This window comes from Balaenoptera ricei, chromosome 9 (assembly GCF_028023285.1).
Source record: "Balaenoptera ricei isolate mBalRic1 chromosome 9, mBalRic1.hap2, whole genome shotgun sequence".
Taxonomy (NCBI): Eukaryota; Metazoa; Chordata; class Mammalia; order Artiodactyla; family Balaenopteridae; genus Balaenoptera; species Balaenoptera ricei.
The window spans coordinates 72,086,370-72,101,727 of NC_082647.1; the positions used below are offsets into that span (position 1 = coordinate 72,086,370).

At 36.7% G+C, this 15,358-nt stretch overlaps 1 protein-coding gene and 1 non-coding gene across 11 annotated transcripts in view; one reads left to right on the plus strand and one right to left on the minus strand.

Moving 5' to 3' along the window:
• HDAC9 (histone deacetylase 9) overlaps positions 1–15,358 on the plus strand; it is a 998,074-nt gene that overhangs the window by 88,274 nt on the left and 894,442 nt on the right. The window lies entirely within an intron of this gene.
• Positions 10,107–10,229, minus strand: LOC132372264 (U6atac minor spliceosomal RNA). Its single transcript, XR_009505135.1, has one exon. It is a non-coding gene; the product is annotated as a U6atac minor spliceosomal RNA (small nuclear RNA).

The window sequence follows — 15,358 nt, forward strand, 5'->3', positions numbered from 1 at the left end:
CTGTTGCCTGTATCTGTGAACCTGATTTAGTTTCAAATCCTTAGGGCCTTTGTTGGATTACATTTTCCAACCTTACTCCATGTTTTTCCCAATAGAAGAGGCCTACTCTATAGAAAGGTTATGGTAGGGTAAGAAGATTGGCAGAGTAGCTCCATATTTTTGTCATTTTAAACAGCTTGTAAGCTAAGATATTGAAAGGACAGGTAACATGTAAATGAGGAGTGGGGAGTCTTGGCTGTATGAGTGTGTCTTTCTCCTCCCCCTCCTCTCAGAGTGCCTGAAACTTTCTTTCCACCGTTCTCACAGAGTATGCAAAAAAAAAGCACTATTAAATAACCCAGAAAAATAAAATTATTGCCTTTGAAATATGTGTTATGTTATTGTTTGTTTCTTGTCAGTATAACCAGATCAAGTTTCCCATGCTGGTCTTGTTCTTTTCCCCCCCATTATTCCACAGTCTGAATACAGCAGGTTTACTTGAAGGTTTGAGGTATTGAATAAAAAGAATTTTTCAGAATAACTTTATCGTTGTGTCAAATTTTTAAAATTAATTAATTTATTTTTGGCTGTGTTGGGTCTTCGTTTCTGTGCGAGGGCTTTCTCCAGTTGGGGCAAGCGGGGGCCGCTCTTCTTAGCGGTGCGCGGGCCTCTCACTGTCGCGGCCTCTCTTGTTGCGGAGCACAGGCTCCAGACGCGCAGCCTCAGTAGTTGTGGCTCACGGGCCTAGTTGCTCCGCGGCATGTGGGACCCTCCCAGACCAGTGCTCGAACCCGTGTCCCCTGCATTGGCAGGCAGATTCTCAACCACTGCGCCACCAGGGAAGCCCCTGTGTCAAATATTTTAATGTTATACTGTTATATTTCTTGTGCCGGTTTTCATGAAGTCACATTTTTCTCATTAATTTATAATTTCAACTCTTACGATACTAACATCATACCTACATTCTTAAAAAAATACTGCAGAGCTCTAATCTGTATCCTGTATGTCCTATTTTTTTTCTAGTACTATAATTTAGTGCTAGGTATAATGTGGTCTTTTTACATAACTTATCTCACCTAACTTTATTAGGAAAATTGATGGAATTGGGAATCTCACAGAAGTGTTTGATTAGAATCAAGGGAAATCAAATTAACTTGTATTGAAAGACTGGCTTTCAGAGTAAGCAGTTTTACGATTTGAAGTAAAAAACAAACTTCATTTATAGATAGCAATCAAGGCAAAGATGTCTATCACTCGGTTGTTTGAAAGACAGTGAGTAAGCTAGTGATTCTCAGTTTGGACTCTGACTTAAAATCATCTGTAGAGCTTAAAAAACAAAAGCAAACCTGAAATAGGACCCCCAACCTCAGTGATCCTTACTTAATTGGACTTCTCTGGGGCCTAGGCATGGTATTCATTAAACCTCCAAAGTGATTATAATATGCAACCAGTGTTGAGAACTACTATTAAAAGAAACATAAGGGAAGTACAAAAGAGTAGGAGAAAGTAAATAAATATAAAATTCTTACGCTTTAGGAGATGACGTATAGTTTCTAAAAAAGGAAATATTGTCTAATTACTTATGAAAACTAAACTCTTAGTTCTTCTATTTTGAAAGGAGACAAATTAATCTTATTTAGATATTAATTGTTACAAGGATATGTGAGAATACGTATTTGTATGTTTTAAAAAAGCCTTTTTTAATGTGTGTTTCTAAACTGCCTTATTTTCTTATTTCAGATTGTTGAATCTCAACTATATGTCATCTTCTCCCCCCTTATTCCAATTTATGAACTCTTAGTGTACATTAATTTACAAATGAATAATTCAAAATTAGTGGAGTGAATGGGACACTTGCAGTCAATGAAAAATTCAGTGATTATCTTGGGTGTATTTTTCTCCGTAATGAAAGCATGGTCACTGTTATAAAGTGATGTTTGGTCACTGTGTACAAAGTGCCTTGATCGTTCTGGGCCTGGGCTGCTTCCTCTGTAAGACTGAGATATCATGCATTGCTGAATAGCAATGACTGTGTATTGAGTGTTCATTATATTTCAAGTTCTAAGTGTGCCACATGCTGTATATGTGGTATCTTGTTTAATCATAGTGAAAACCCTATGGAGTAGGTACTATTTTCTAAAATCCCCATTTTTAAGATGAGAAACTGGTCTCAGAGACATAAATAACATGTCCAAGGTTGTGCATCTAGTTAGAGGTAAAGTCATGATGTGAATTCAAGCAGCCCAACACTGTGGGCAGTGGTACAAGGTTACAGTAATACAATATGAAGGTGAATTTTTCTGTTTAATCAGTTGGTTGAGATCAGAAGTTAAAAGGCTTGTACCTTCTTTAGCGGAAAGCTTTCCAAGAAGCCCATCCTGATATTTCCCAAGAGAGTGGCAGATGTTTCTGTGGAAGCTAACAGGGACTAGGTGAGCTACTGGCGTTAGTGTCTGCCACTGGCACTGGGCTAGCTGGAGGATGCGTGTTCTCTGGTGCTGGTTGGGTTTTGAGGAAGGAGCAGTATTCTCAAAACTTCCCAAAGCCCTCAAGATTCTGCTCTACCCTTCACTTCCAAATTGTAGGAGGGAGCTCTTAGGGTGGGAGGAAGCACAGAAGAGAGCTCATTTGGGATAACATGAGTGGGCTTGATGAATGTAGATGGGAAACTCTGCAAACTTGTGGTCAAAAGACCTCAGTTAAATTCATGACTCTGACACTCATGCCCTAAAGATCACTCAACTTCTCTGAATCTCAGTGTGTGCATCTTTAAAATAGAAATGGGATACTGGTAACTGAATTCCTTAACTCAAGGGGCTGAAGATTGAATGAGATAATATACTGTAAAAACTCTAAATAAAGTATAAGATTTTTAAAACTATTAATGTTAATAAAGCAGATTTTTATTTTCTGGCTGGAAGCCTTTATTTCTTTAACATGCAGAATAAACAAACAAACCAATAAAACCCGAAAAAAAAAGAGACTTGTACTTTACAATGCTACTTGATTTAGAATGTCCTCACCAAAACACTTGGATTGGCTTTGACCTCCCCCAAGTGTTCAAAACCCCTAGGCATTTATGCAGTCTCTAAGTGCACGAATTACTGTCTAATGGGCAAATCCTATGATCTTTTCTCAGTCTTCAATAGAATTGCTAATAGCAGTAGTAATTCATTCGTTCAACAAGTGTATATTGAATGCCTACTGTGTATCTGGAATGGTTTTACGTCATTGAAAGTAAAAGTCAGGGAAAATAAAAGCAGGCAAAAATGAAATTGTCTATTAAGCGCTTACTATGGATCAAATGTTACATATAATATTATTTAATCTTCACAGCAGTCCTGCGAAATAGATTTTACTAGCATGATTTATAAATGAGGGTACTGAAGTTCAGAGCACTGAAGTGACATGTCTAGCACCTACTAGCAAGAAGATGGTAGAACTGGGATAAAACCCCTATTTCCTCTCCCAGAAAATGATCTTTCTTTTGACCCCTCATTTATTAATTCGTTCGCTCATACTTTACCTGGTCTAAATCCTTTTAACCTTCTTTCTTTCTGTGACCATAACAGATATCTTCTTAGCCACCTGTGCTTAAAACCGTGGTGCCATTTTTGATACTCTTACTCTGCTCCCCTCCATATCAAATTGGCTTCAATCTTGATTGACTCTGTCTTCCATTTTTGTTGCCAACTTTTAGCACTTATTACTTCTTGCTTACAACTATTATAGTAGTCTTACAACTAGTCTGTTTTTAGTCTCTCCTCCATTTAGCCTAGTTGTACAGTGTTGCCTAGTGACTCCTACAAAGCACAAATCTGGTTATTTCCTTTCTTACAAATCTTCCGTGGCTTGCCATGGTCTACAAAACTTGCCAATACTCATGAGCTATTCCTAGTGTCCAGGGTATAGGGCGAACCACATTTCCAGCCTTCTCCCTCAGTGTGCTCCTTCCCATACATGATATCAGTGTTTTTTAGGCTCGCCTGATAAGAAGCACCTGGAGTTATTAAAACACAAGTTCCCAGGCCCTACTTGAACCTACTGAGCCAAAATTCTCGGGGATTTGCAACGCCTTGCGGGGTGTGGTAAGGCCCGGTGGTCCTTGGAGAGGCTCAGAGCACAGGTACACAACTGTGACCACCCAAGGATTCCTACTAACACTGTGTGTTGAGAAGATCAGCCAGGACCACCTGACATTATGACACTTAGTCATATCTGAGTTCTCCTGGCCACTCTTTCACACACATCACTAAGGTGCAAACCAAGTGCCGAAAAACCTAAAGCCACATTAATTAAAGTGAATCCAAAGAGGTGATTTTCTCACATCTATATGAGCATGAGATATTTTGTGAATAAATATGAAATACATAAAGGAGTTTAACGTGTAAATAAATGTTTAACTAGCATATGAATTGTCCCATTTCTAAATTATATATATTATATATATACAATATATATAATTTAGAGAGTGAGAAAGACAGAGACAGAGACAGAGACAGAGACACAGAGAGACAGAGACAGACATAGACATACACACGTATATGTGTATGGCTTGTCCTTCCCCAGAATTATACAAGCTGGATTATAAAAAGACCCCTAATATTGCAAGGTAAAACTTTCACAAAATAAGGTTATGAAACAAGAGACAGATAATAACCAGAAAGTAAAATGGAGTAGAGTCATTGTTCTGTAAAACTTTCTATATTATCAGTGAAATGGCTGTTAAGTAGTACATTGAAGTAAAGATCTTTGCTTTCCTCTTGTTCTTTTATCCTTCCCAGTTTGCACGACTAATAAGCAAAGTTACCTAGTTTTTTAAATCTCTTATATTATCATACTATATATATATGTATATATATACACACACATTTTTTTCTTCTCAGTAATTTGTCTTTCCCCAAATTCCTTTTAAATATAGTAATTTGAACCTCAAATTTAAAAAATTCCAAGTAAAATAGTAGCATGTAATTGTTTTGTTTCTGGAAAGGAAAAATTAGACCCTTTGGCTATCATACAAATTAGGCTTAGAAGTAAATATGGATAGATATTAAATTGGAAGGTGAAGAAATCATTTTAAATCCCTAAGTAAAATAAATTATTTAATTATATATTCCAAAAATGATCAAGTAATATGAATACTAATTCATTCTTTTCTGCATCTAGCCATTCCTCCATCCATTTATCCACAGCACATTTATTAAGTACCTACTTTGCACAGTGCCAGAACAGATGTATACCCTTAAAATTTTGCTACGCCTTGATATTCACTGAATAACACTTTCTCAGAGCTGAAGAAGGATAAATGGATCTGTGTCACCTAGCAAATCCTAGGTTGATTTGCTTCTACATTAAAATACTTTTTTTATATTGATGTAATATTTCAAATATGTATGCATTTTTATTCTCCTGTTGCTCAGCATTATGAAATATTTTTTGAGAATTATAGTCGTAGTATGTTTGGCCTTGAAATTGGTGGATCTACTATCATCCTGGGTGGAATGTTCTCTTTTTCCAGGTGGGACAGGCTGGTCCAGGATATGTGCTCTTAATCAGTTCCCTGACCTGCTTTTATTGTACCAGCATTCAGGCTTTAGTCACCTCTGACAAAGAGGGATTGTATGTGCTATGTGTGTTTGTACCTGGCTTCTGAGGCTACTCTCTTTCTTGCCAGGGAAGGCCATGCTATGCACACCCTAGGAGAGCCAGTGAGGGAGGCTGTTGTCCTTGGTTACAGCCCTCCTGCTCCAATGGAAAGCGGCTGGGTTTTGAAGCTAGGTAGATTCACATGTAAATCCCTTGCTTCCTCACTTTTTGATCTTGGACAAATAATCATCTCTGAGCCTGTTTCTTCATTTGTATAATGCAGAGAATATTATCTATCTCATAAATTTTTATCCACTGTCAAAAATTTACTTTCCTTTCACTATCAATAAATATTTGTTAAATGCAATTAAGTGATAATGTTTTTGGAATTACATGTATCAAAGTAATTGAGATTATTTGTTTTCCTGTTCGGTTCCTGTTATGGGCTGAAATTTATATGTTGAAGCCCATTCATATATTGAAGTTCATATGTTGAAAATTTATATACTGAAGCCCTAGTCCTCAGTGTGATGAGATTTAGAGGGGGGTGGGCTTTGGAGATAATTAGGTTTACATTACATCATAAAGGATAGACCCTCATGATGGCATTAGTCCCCTATAAGAAGAGGAAGAAGGAGAGGGAGATTTCTCTCTCCATGAGCATATACCCAAGAAAGGCCATGTGAACACACAGCCAGAAGGCACATCTGCAAACCAGGAAGAGGGCCCTCATCAGACACCAAATCTGCCAGCACCTTCATCTTGGACTGTGAGAAATGAATTTATGTTGTTTAAAACACTCAGTCTATGGTATTTTGTTATAGCAGCTTGAGCAGACTAGGACAGCTTTTACTAAAATTCTTACGGACTCCTTAGGGCATGAGCTATAATTTGTACCTTTGTTTAGGATCCCCAGTATTTAGTGTACTACCTGGTACCTAGGACTCAATAAATCACTGTTGAACACAACTTAGCTGTAAAATGGTAAATCAGTCCTCATGTTCTTATCATCATCTACAGCCTCTATTGATCACTTTCCCCACCACACATATACAAAAAACTATGATGGTTTGGACAAATAGGATAAAGTAAAAACCTACAATTTGATCAAAAGGCTCATAGGGAAAACAGTGTGATATAGTGTTCACCATGAGGTTAGGTATGAAACAGAATGGATTTAAATTCTGCTTCTGCTTTTTATTATCTGTGTGGGTGAAGAAAAGTTACCTAACTTAACAGTTTATTCATCAAATAATCTTCGCAGACCTGTTTTGAGCATTAGATGAAGTCATGTAATAAAGAAATGTGAAGGTTTTCTGAGTAGTTTTATCATCCTGTGCCATTACTGAAATATGTTTACACTCTTTCTCAATTCCTGAAAGAATGATTTTAGATTAACCTAGAGAACTCTCTTTTGAATATCTTTCTTTGTTCCAAATGTATTTCCTTGTGGCAGGAAGTGATAAAAACACATGGAACAGGCAGCTAGTGACTGAAGAGGAAGTTAATGGTGTTTGTTTTCCCTCCAGAATTAGTAGTTCAAAACTTAAAAATAAAAATATGTCTTGCCAAGTTTGGAAAATACAGAGAATGCTTTGATTATAGGACTACAATGGACCTAAGTTTTTGACATTAGCATTTGTCTGATATCTATGAACTGAAATTCTTTTTAAACTTAAAACTTGGAGGCTTTACATTTTATTTTATAAACTATAATGATTAAAATATTTATTTTTATAATTTATTATAAATTATAATATAAATATAATTTGTTATTATAAATTATGAAGAAGAACTTATTTCTTCTTTACCCTGTAGACTTAGAAACCAAGAGAAGATTTAGAATAAAGCATTTTGAAATCATTGACAAGCACAAATGATACTGTTAGGATTCCATGTCAAGACTGTAATACCTTTGCAGAGGTGATGTTTTAGGTGGTTTTTAAGCTATAATGAGAAGTAAACAAGGCCTTTCCCCAGCTATATACTGAAAAAACTCCAATTGTGGTCAAGAAGAATTGTTTTACTCAAAGCAAGCTCATTTTTCACAAGAGATTCCTACACACCACTAGTCTGGGGCATTACTAAAGATGGTGGAAAGGAGGTGGGATGAGGTGGGGGTGTTGCAGCAGAAGGCAGCCAATTAAGAAAATCTACAAAAGTGACAATAGATGCTATTCTAGAAAGTCAGAATATCCTTATTTCAGGAAACAAATTCTATAGCTTGGAAGGGAGAATGCAACTACTTTGAAATATCTTTTATTTAATTAAAATCAAGATTTATGTGGTTTGCTGCCACTGCATGAGTATCATTTTGACTTTTGCCTGATTTAGCTGTTGCCTGATGGTTTACAAAGATTCAAATGTACTTCGCTATGAGTAGAAGGGGGTTCCTTTGGTAGATGTTTAATTTTTTATTGCAGAATCCCTGTGGCTTGCTTCTGCTGTCGGGTTTGGCAGTATTCATGCACCCTGGGAAAATCGCTTTTAAAGCCGTTTGAGTGGAAAGGATCATGAGTATTTACTGTGAAGAAGAAGGGAAGGCAAAGATGTTGTAGGGATTATATCATGATTTTTCACTTAATGAATTGGAAAGAATCATCTAGTCCAGTGTTTTCCAAACTGCATGTCATGAACTATTAGTGTCCCATGAAATCAATTTAGTGGTTGCAGGTAAACAATGAAATAGAATAAAATACACTACAACATACCAGAGTGCACCCACATTGTAAGATTTAAGGGTTAATTTGCAAAACTGATTTTTTATATAGAAAAGCATTTTTCTATATAAGTATAAATATGCATACTGCACTTGATATGAAATGTATTTTTCAGTATGAGTAGCAGTTGTAGAAGCTTGAAACCTATTGATTGAGTCCTTCCATTTTTCAGACGAGGAAATTGAAAGAGGCTGACTGCCAGTTGATTTGAGTGGGTCTCCTAGAGGTAGCTTATCTATCAACAAACAAGTCTCTCTCTTGTTAGAATTTTGTTTGGATCACCTATACATCTTATACATTCTCTGCCCCATACTTTAAAATTTCTATATTTTTATCAGAAGGAATCGGGTCAAAGATGTTGATTCTGGGGGAGATGAGTCTTCACTGAGCCTCTGAGCACCTTGCCTGGGGGGTGGTTGGTACTTGTGATAACAAGTGGAAAAGAACAGAACCTCTCTCTATCGATAAGCCCAGTTATTTTTCGTAGGTTCAGTCAGGTGGAAAGTTGGAACAATAACCTGATATATTTCATCAATAGATGCAAGTAATTTTACTAACTTCTACCACTTGTTTCAGTTCAGTTCCACAAATATTTATTAATCTCTTGCTTTGTGCCGGGTATTTTGCCAGCCACTTACCTTCCCCTCTATGGAGAATAAATATTCAAACACTTAAATTGATCCCTCACTTTGCTTGTGGGATATCCCTTCAGATTTTCCGAAGTACAAAATATTTTGGGATTGTTTGCCAAAGATAATAGAGATGTAGCTCCATGTTTTATAACAAATTATGCCACTTTGGGAATCTATTATGCTTTATCTGGAAATGTTCCTGGTGTCTTGAACTCAACCTTTCACTCATTAGGAAGTTGTGCAGTGATAAAGTTCATGTAGAATGTTTTTCTCTATCTTGTTTTCGTAACACATTTATTTTTATTGAACTTTCTCCCTGTTGCTATTTACAAAGTGTCGGTTCTGCACTAAGAGCTGATGGAGGTTTTTTATTTTTTTTAAAATTTTTCTCTGACTATCTGAGAATCGAGGCAACAGGACCAAGGGGTCCCACTGGCTGGATGCCATGTGGAGTTTTGTTCTTCCCATGTTGCTGCTGTTTCTTGTTTGCCTTTCTGTGTGGCAGTTCCTGAAGGTAGTGTTCTGTTTTCTGTCTTTCCTTCTTTTGTTTTTAAAGTGTTTGTGCAAAGTGTATTATTTGGTTTAGTATGGTTATTAGTTGAATATTGGCCACACAAGTCATTTCCTGAGTCAGTTACAGCATCAGGGAGTAGTCCCCAGATGGCACCATGAGCTTGCTTTTTCTTGATCGCTGTCAGTACAAAGAGGGATACCCATTAGGTCCAAGGCAATGGAGGGAGATTGAAAACCAGAGCCTGATCTTGTCGATGGGTTGACAAAAGTACTTCTTTCCTTTTTTTAATTCTCAATCTTTAAAATCTCTGCTAATTTGGAAGTTAAACATGATAGTCTGTAGTCATTTTTACTTGTTTTCTTGACTTGTAGTAATTTTGAACATTTTTTCCACATAAATGCTAGAATTTCTTCCCCTATTCTGAATTTGTTTGTGCCCTTTGCCCATTTTTCTTTTAGATTGTTCTCTTTTGTTACTGATGGATAAGAGCTTTTTGTATATTATTGAAATTATTTTTCTATTATAGTAAAATATATATCATAAAATTTACCATTTTAACCCTTTTTGAGTATACACTTTAGTGGCATTAAGTGCCTTCACATTATTGTGCAACCATCACCAATATCCATCTTCAGAACTTTTCCATCATCCCAAAGTAGAAAAAACAACAACAACAAAAAAACATGGTTAGATGCCACAAAGTAGGTGGCTATGTCTTAACCATGTGTTGTGCAGGCCCAAGGACCTCTTTCATCCCTGGCAAGAGGATTGCTAAGCTTTTCTCCTTTCATACAACACTAGAAAAACTTCTTGAATGATATAATCCCCTAATTGTTTTTCTGGATCCAGAGCTTCCTTGATTATTGCTACTTTACTTTAAAAGATGTATTCATATATTAAATAAACAGACGAAAAGCTTTTGTCATATGACCATCTTACTGAGCAAGTTCTATTTTGTCGCGTCTTTGTAGTTCTTCCACTTTTTATTTAATCTACTGGTTTTTGATGTTTTTCTTGCCTGCCAATGTGGTATTTCCAGCTGTGCATGGAAATTAATTTTCTGTTTGAATAGACAATTCCAGGAAACTATCTATTAAGGTTATAGGAGACAAAGAGAATGTTGTTTTACAAGTTTTTTTCTGGTATTCTTGGCATTATAAGGGGAGGAAAAAAGTTGATTTAAGAGTTCATGATTGGCAGTTTGTTTTTGTTTTTAACTAATATTATTTAAATATAAATAAAATAAACTTTGCCACTGATAACAGACGTGCTCAATCATAGAATGTGTATGGCACTGAATACTTATCCTGCATTTAACAAAACCATTCTAAATGGATCTTTCATGCACTCTGAAACCTTTCTTTGGATGATAGATCCCTTTGTGTATCTGAGTGGTTCTGTGGAATCTCAAAATCTAAGGTCTATAGAATCTTATCCAAAACCCTAGGGGCCAGGTATGTTTTGGAACTGAGAATTTATAAGATTTAAAAAAGGTAGTATGGAGCACATACTCAGTGTTACATGTCATGTCACCTTTAATGGGATCTGGGACAGCTACTCATAATAAAAACAATTAATATTCCTGCAGTGAAATTCATAGATATTAATGCTAAATGAGATGAAGACAATAAATAGCCTCCTGTCTTTCTAGGCCAGTTTTTGTTGCTAGATGAGCTTAGATTTATTGCCAAATGAGTTACGGAAAATCTTTGTTGTTTAGGATCATGGATAAGGAATGAACAGCATTTCACCTGTGCTTTAGGGACTGCCAGCTGCCTCGGTTAGACGTGGCTTGGCTCCATCCTCCGTGCTGATTCTCCATCATCCGTGCTGATTCTCCATCATCCGTGCTGATTCTCCTCGGGCCCGCTCAAGTTGCGGACCTAGCATTCTCCGTATTACAGACATGTTTTTGCTTCTGGGGCTCTACCTAATACTCAGTTATTCTTCTGCTGAATTTAATCTCTTGTTTTTCAGCCATTCTTTGCCTGGGTTCTGATCCTTTATACCAGTATATTTATCGTTTTGGTAAATGTCTCATTACATATATATATATATTTTTTTTTTCGGTGTCTCTATTCCTTTTCATTGGTTATTCTCAGTTTTTGAAATGCCTTTTCCACTCCTCCTCCTGTTAAAATTTATCCCCTACCACATTGTTCTACTATTTAGATTCTACAGTTTAGATTTTCCCTCTGTTAAATTACCTGTATTCTCTTAGAGCTTTGTACCTTTGTTATAGCATGCAGTACATTGCTCCATACTTATTTGAATAATTATCTATCTCTCACATGAAACTGTAAGGTTCTTGAGAGTAGTACCTCTTTGTATATCCATTGCTTTACACATCACAGATTCAAAGATTTTCAGCCCGAGATAAATAGAAGGTATGTATCTGGAGGCCATAGCGTGAGATTGGGGACTAGGGAGAGAGGAATGTACAACAGAAATAAAACAGAGTACAAGACAGAGTAGTTTAGAGTAACAATGGTTCTGTTTAGCTTAAATGCATGTGAGGTTTAGAAAATTAAAAGATATTTATATGGTTTGTAGAATTAGGAAAACTTCAAAAAGGAGTTGAAGCTGGAGACAAATCTTAGCAGGTAGATGGGATTGGGGTAGGCAGAGAAGAATGCACAGTGCTTTCCAGAAAAGGAGAGTATGTTGAGTAGAGAAAGGGCATTGATGAGTGAAGAACACACTTTACTATTGGCCACTTATAATGTAAGTTCTGGTTTAGGAGACTGATGGAAGAAACAGGTCAGTGAGGCAGGTAGGGCTGGATTATACAGAACAATACATTATAAGGAAAAGAATTGGATCTATTTAGAGTAAGATACCATTGTGAGTTAAGGAATAGAACAAGAATGATATGATGAAAACAACATTTTTGATAATAAGTGTATCCACAGCGTACCCAGTGATATCTGAACTATAAAGGATGAGAGGGGGCTGTTTTACATCCTTCTGCTGGAAACCAGTAGGAGAGCATAAGGACCTGAACTGAGATAATGGTAGTGAGAATGAGAATAGAGAAAAGAGTGTGGAACTTTTGAAAAGTAAAACCGTAGTGTGATGGTTAATTTTCTGTGTCAATTTGACTGAGCCACTGGGTGCCGAGATATTTGGTCAAACATTACTCTGGGTGTTTCTCTGAGGGTGTTTTTTGATAAGATTAAAATTTGAATCTGTAAACTGAGTAAAGCAGATTGAACCTCTATAATATGACTGGGCCTCGTGTAGTTTGTTGAAGGCCTGAGTAGAACAAAAGTCTCACCTCCCCCAGATGAGAGAGAATTCTGTCTGACAGCCTTCACACTGGAACCTTAGTTCTTCCTGATTTTATAGCAGCTTGCTGGCCTTGACACGTGAACTGGAACATCAGTGAACTCTCTGCAGATTTTGGACTCACCGGCCCCCATATTGTGTGAGCCAATCTCTTATAATAAATCTTTGTTTCTCTGGAGAACCTTGACTAATACACATAGGATATAGAGACTGACTAGATAATGGGAGCCACAGGTGAGTTAATTAGGACTGAGAATTCTGGAGAATAATAATAGTAGGAATAGGAATGGGGAAATTGAAAATAGGAAGTCAGTTTTGAGGGAGAATATGTTCGGTTTTGGTTTTGTTGGCTGTGAAGTGAAATTGGGGATTCAAGTGAAGTTATTTTAAGCAGCTGCAGTAACTTAGGCAGCTTGTATGGGTTAGACTGGGTGTGGCATCTTGAACTCATCTGCAAGCGGGTGAACAGAAGCCACTTGACAGAACAAAGTCCACAGGGCAGTGAGAGAGAGAAGCCCAGGGTAAGGATTTGAGGCTCTCCAGGAAGGAATTATGGCTAGAGGAAAAGATGAGTCAGTGTACAGAAAACTAGTTGTTACCAGAGTTCAGTCTTGACACTGGTTTGTCTGTCTCACGCACTAGAACGTGAGTCCCATGAGGGCAACTATTTACCCACTTCTGTTTCCCCAGCTTTAAATGTTGTTCTTCAGATACTCAAGATCTCTGGACATTGCTTTTACCTTTATTTTTCACTTTAAATGAAGACTGAAACAGGAATTAGGAACCTTTGCTCTAATCTTGACTTGGCATTTAAGTAGATGTTTAGAGTCATGCTTCACCTTTTAATTCCTGGAACTTTAATTTCCTTTTCTAAAAATGTGAAGGTTGGTTTAAGAATTTTTAGGATTCCTCACAGATGAGTAATACTGGGAAAATAACTATATGTCAAAAAGTTGTTCTAAGCTGCAGAAGTAGCGTTGAGTAAATTCAGAAAGTAAATGAAAATTTATAATAATAATATTAATATTATTATTAATAATAATATAATAATCTTCTTTGTCACCTCTTTTGTTTTGAAGTTTTTATTAATTTAATATCAGTCAAAATATTGAAACATATATGAAATAAATCAAAGCTTTTCTTTTCTTTTTTTTTTTTTTTTTTGAGGATCTCTAGAACTTATTCATCTAGTGTAACTGAAACTTTATATTCTTTCTAATAGTTCTCCGTTGCCTATGGGACACTGGAGGACATATTGAAATTCAAGGCTCTGCATTATCTGGTCTTTACCTGTCTCACATTATTTCTTTTTTTTTTTTTTAACATCTTTATTGGAGTATAATTGATTTACAATGGTGTGTTAGTTTCTGCTTTATAACAAAGTGAATCAGCTATACATATACATATGTTCCCATATCTCTTTCCTCTTGCATCTCCCTCCCTCCCACCCTCCCTATCCCACCCCTCTAGGTGGTCACAAAGCACCGAGCTGATCTCCCTGTGCTATGCGGCTGCTTCCCACTAGCTATCTATTTTACGTTTGGCAGTGTATATATGTACATGCCACTCTCTCACTTTGTCACAGCTTACCCTTCCCCCTCCCCATATCCTCATCCATACTCTAGTAGGTCTGCGTCTTTATTCCCGTCTTGCCCCTAGGTTCTTCATGAACTTTGTTTTTTTTTTTCTTAGATTCCATATATATGTGTTAGCATACAGTATTTGTTTTTCTCTTTCTGACTTACTTCACTCTGTATGACAGACTCTAGGTCCATCCACCTCACTACAAATAACTCAGTTTCATTTCTTTTTATGGCGAGTAACATTCCATTGTATATATGTGCCACATCTTCTTTATCCATTCATCTGTTGATGGACACTTTGGTTGCTTCCATGTCCTGGCTATTGTAAATAGAGCTGCAATGGACATTTTGGTACAAGGCGCTTTTTGAACTATGGTTTTCTCAGGGTATATGCCTGGTAGTGAGATTGCTGGGTCATATGGTAGTTCTATTTTCAGTTTTTTAAGGAACCTCCATACTGTTCTCCATAGTGGCTGTATCAATTTACATTCCCACCAACAGTGCAAGAGCCTTCCCTTTTCTCCACACCCTCTCCAGCATTTATTGTTTCTAGATTTTTTGATGATGGCCATTCTGACCAGTGTGAGATGATATCTCATTGTAGTTTTGATTTGCATTTCTCTAATGATTAATGATGTTGAGCATCCTTTAATGTGTTTGTTGGCAATCTGTATATCTTCTTTGGAGAAATGTCTATTTAGGTCTTCTGCCCATTTTTGGATTGGGTTCTTTGTTTTTGTTATTGAGCTGCATGAGCTTCTTGTAAATTTCGGAGATTAATCCTTTGTCAGTTGCTTCATTTGCAAATATTTTCTCCCATTCTGAGGGTTGTCTTTTCGTCTTGTTTATGGTTTCCTTTGCTGTGCAAAAGCTTTTAAGTTTCATTAGGTCCCATTTGTTTATTTTTGTTTTTATTTCCATTTCTCTAGGAGCTGGGTCAAAAAGGATCTTGCTGTGATTTATGTCATAGAGTGTTCTGCCTATGTTTTCCTCTAAGAGTTTGATAGTGTCTGGCCTTACATTTAGGTCTTTCCCATATTAGGGAAATTTTCAACT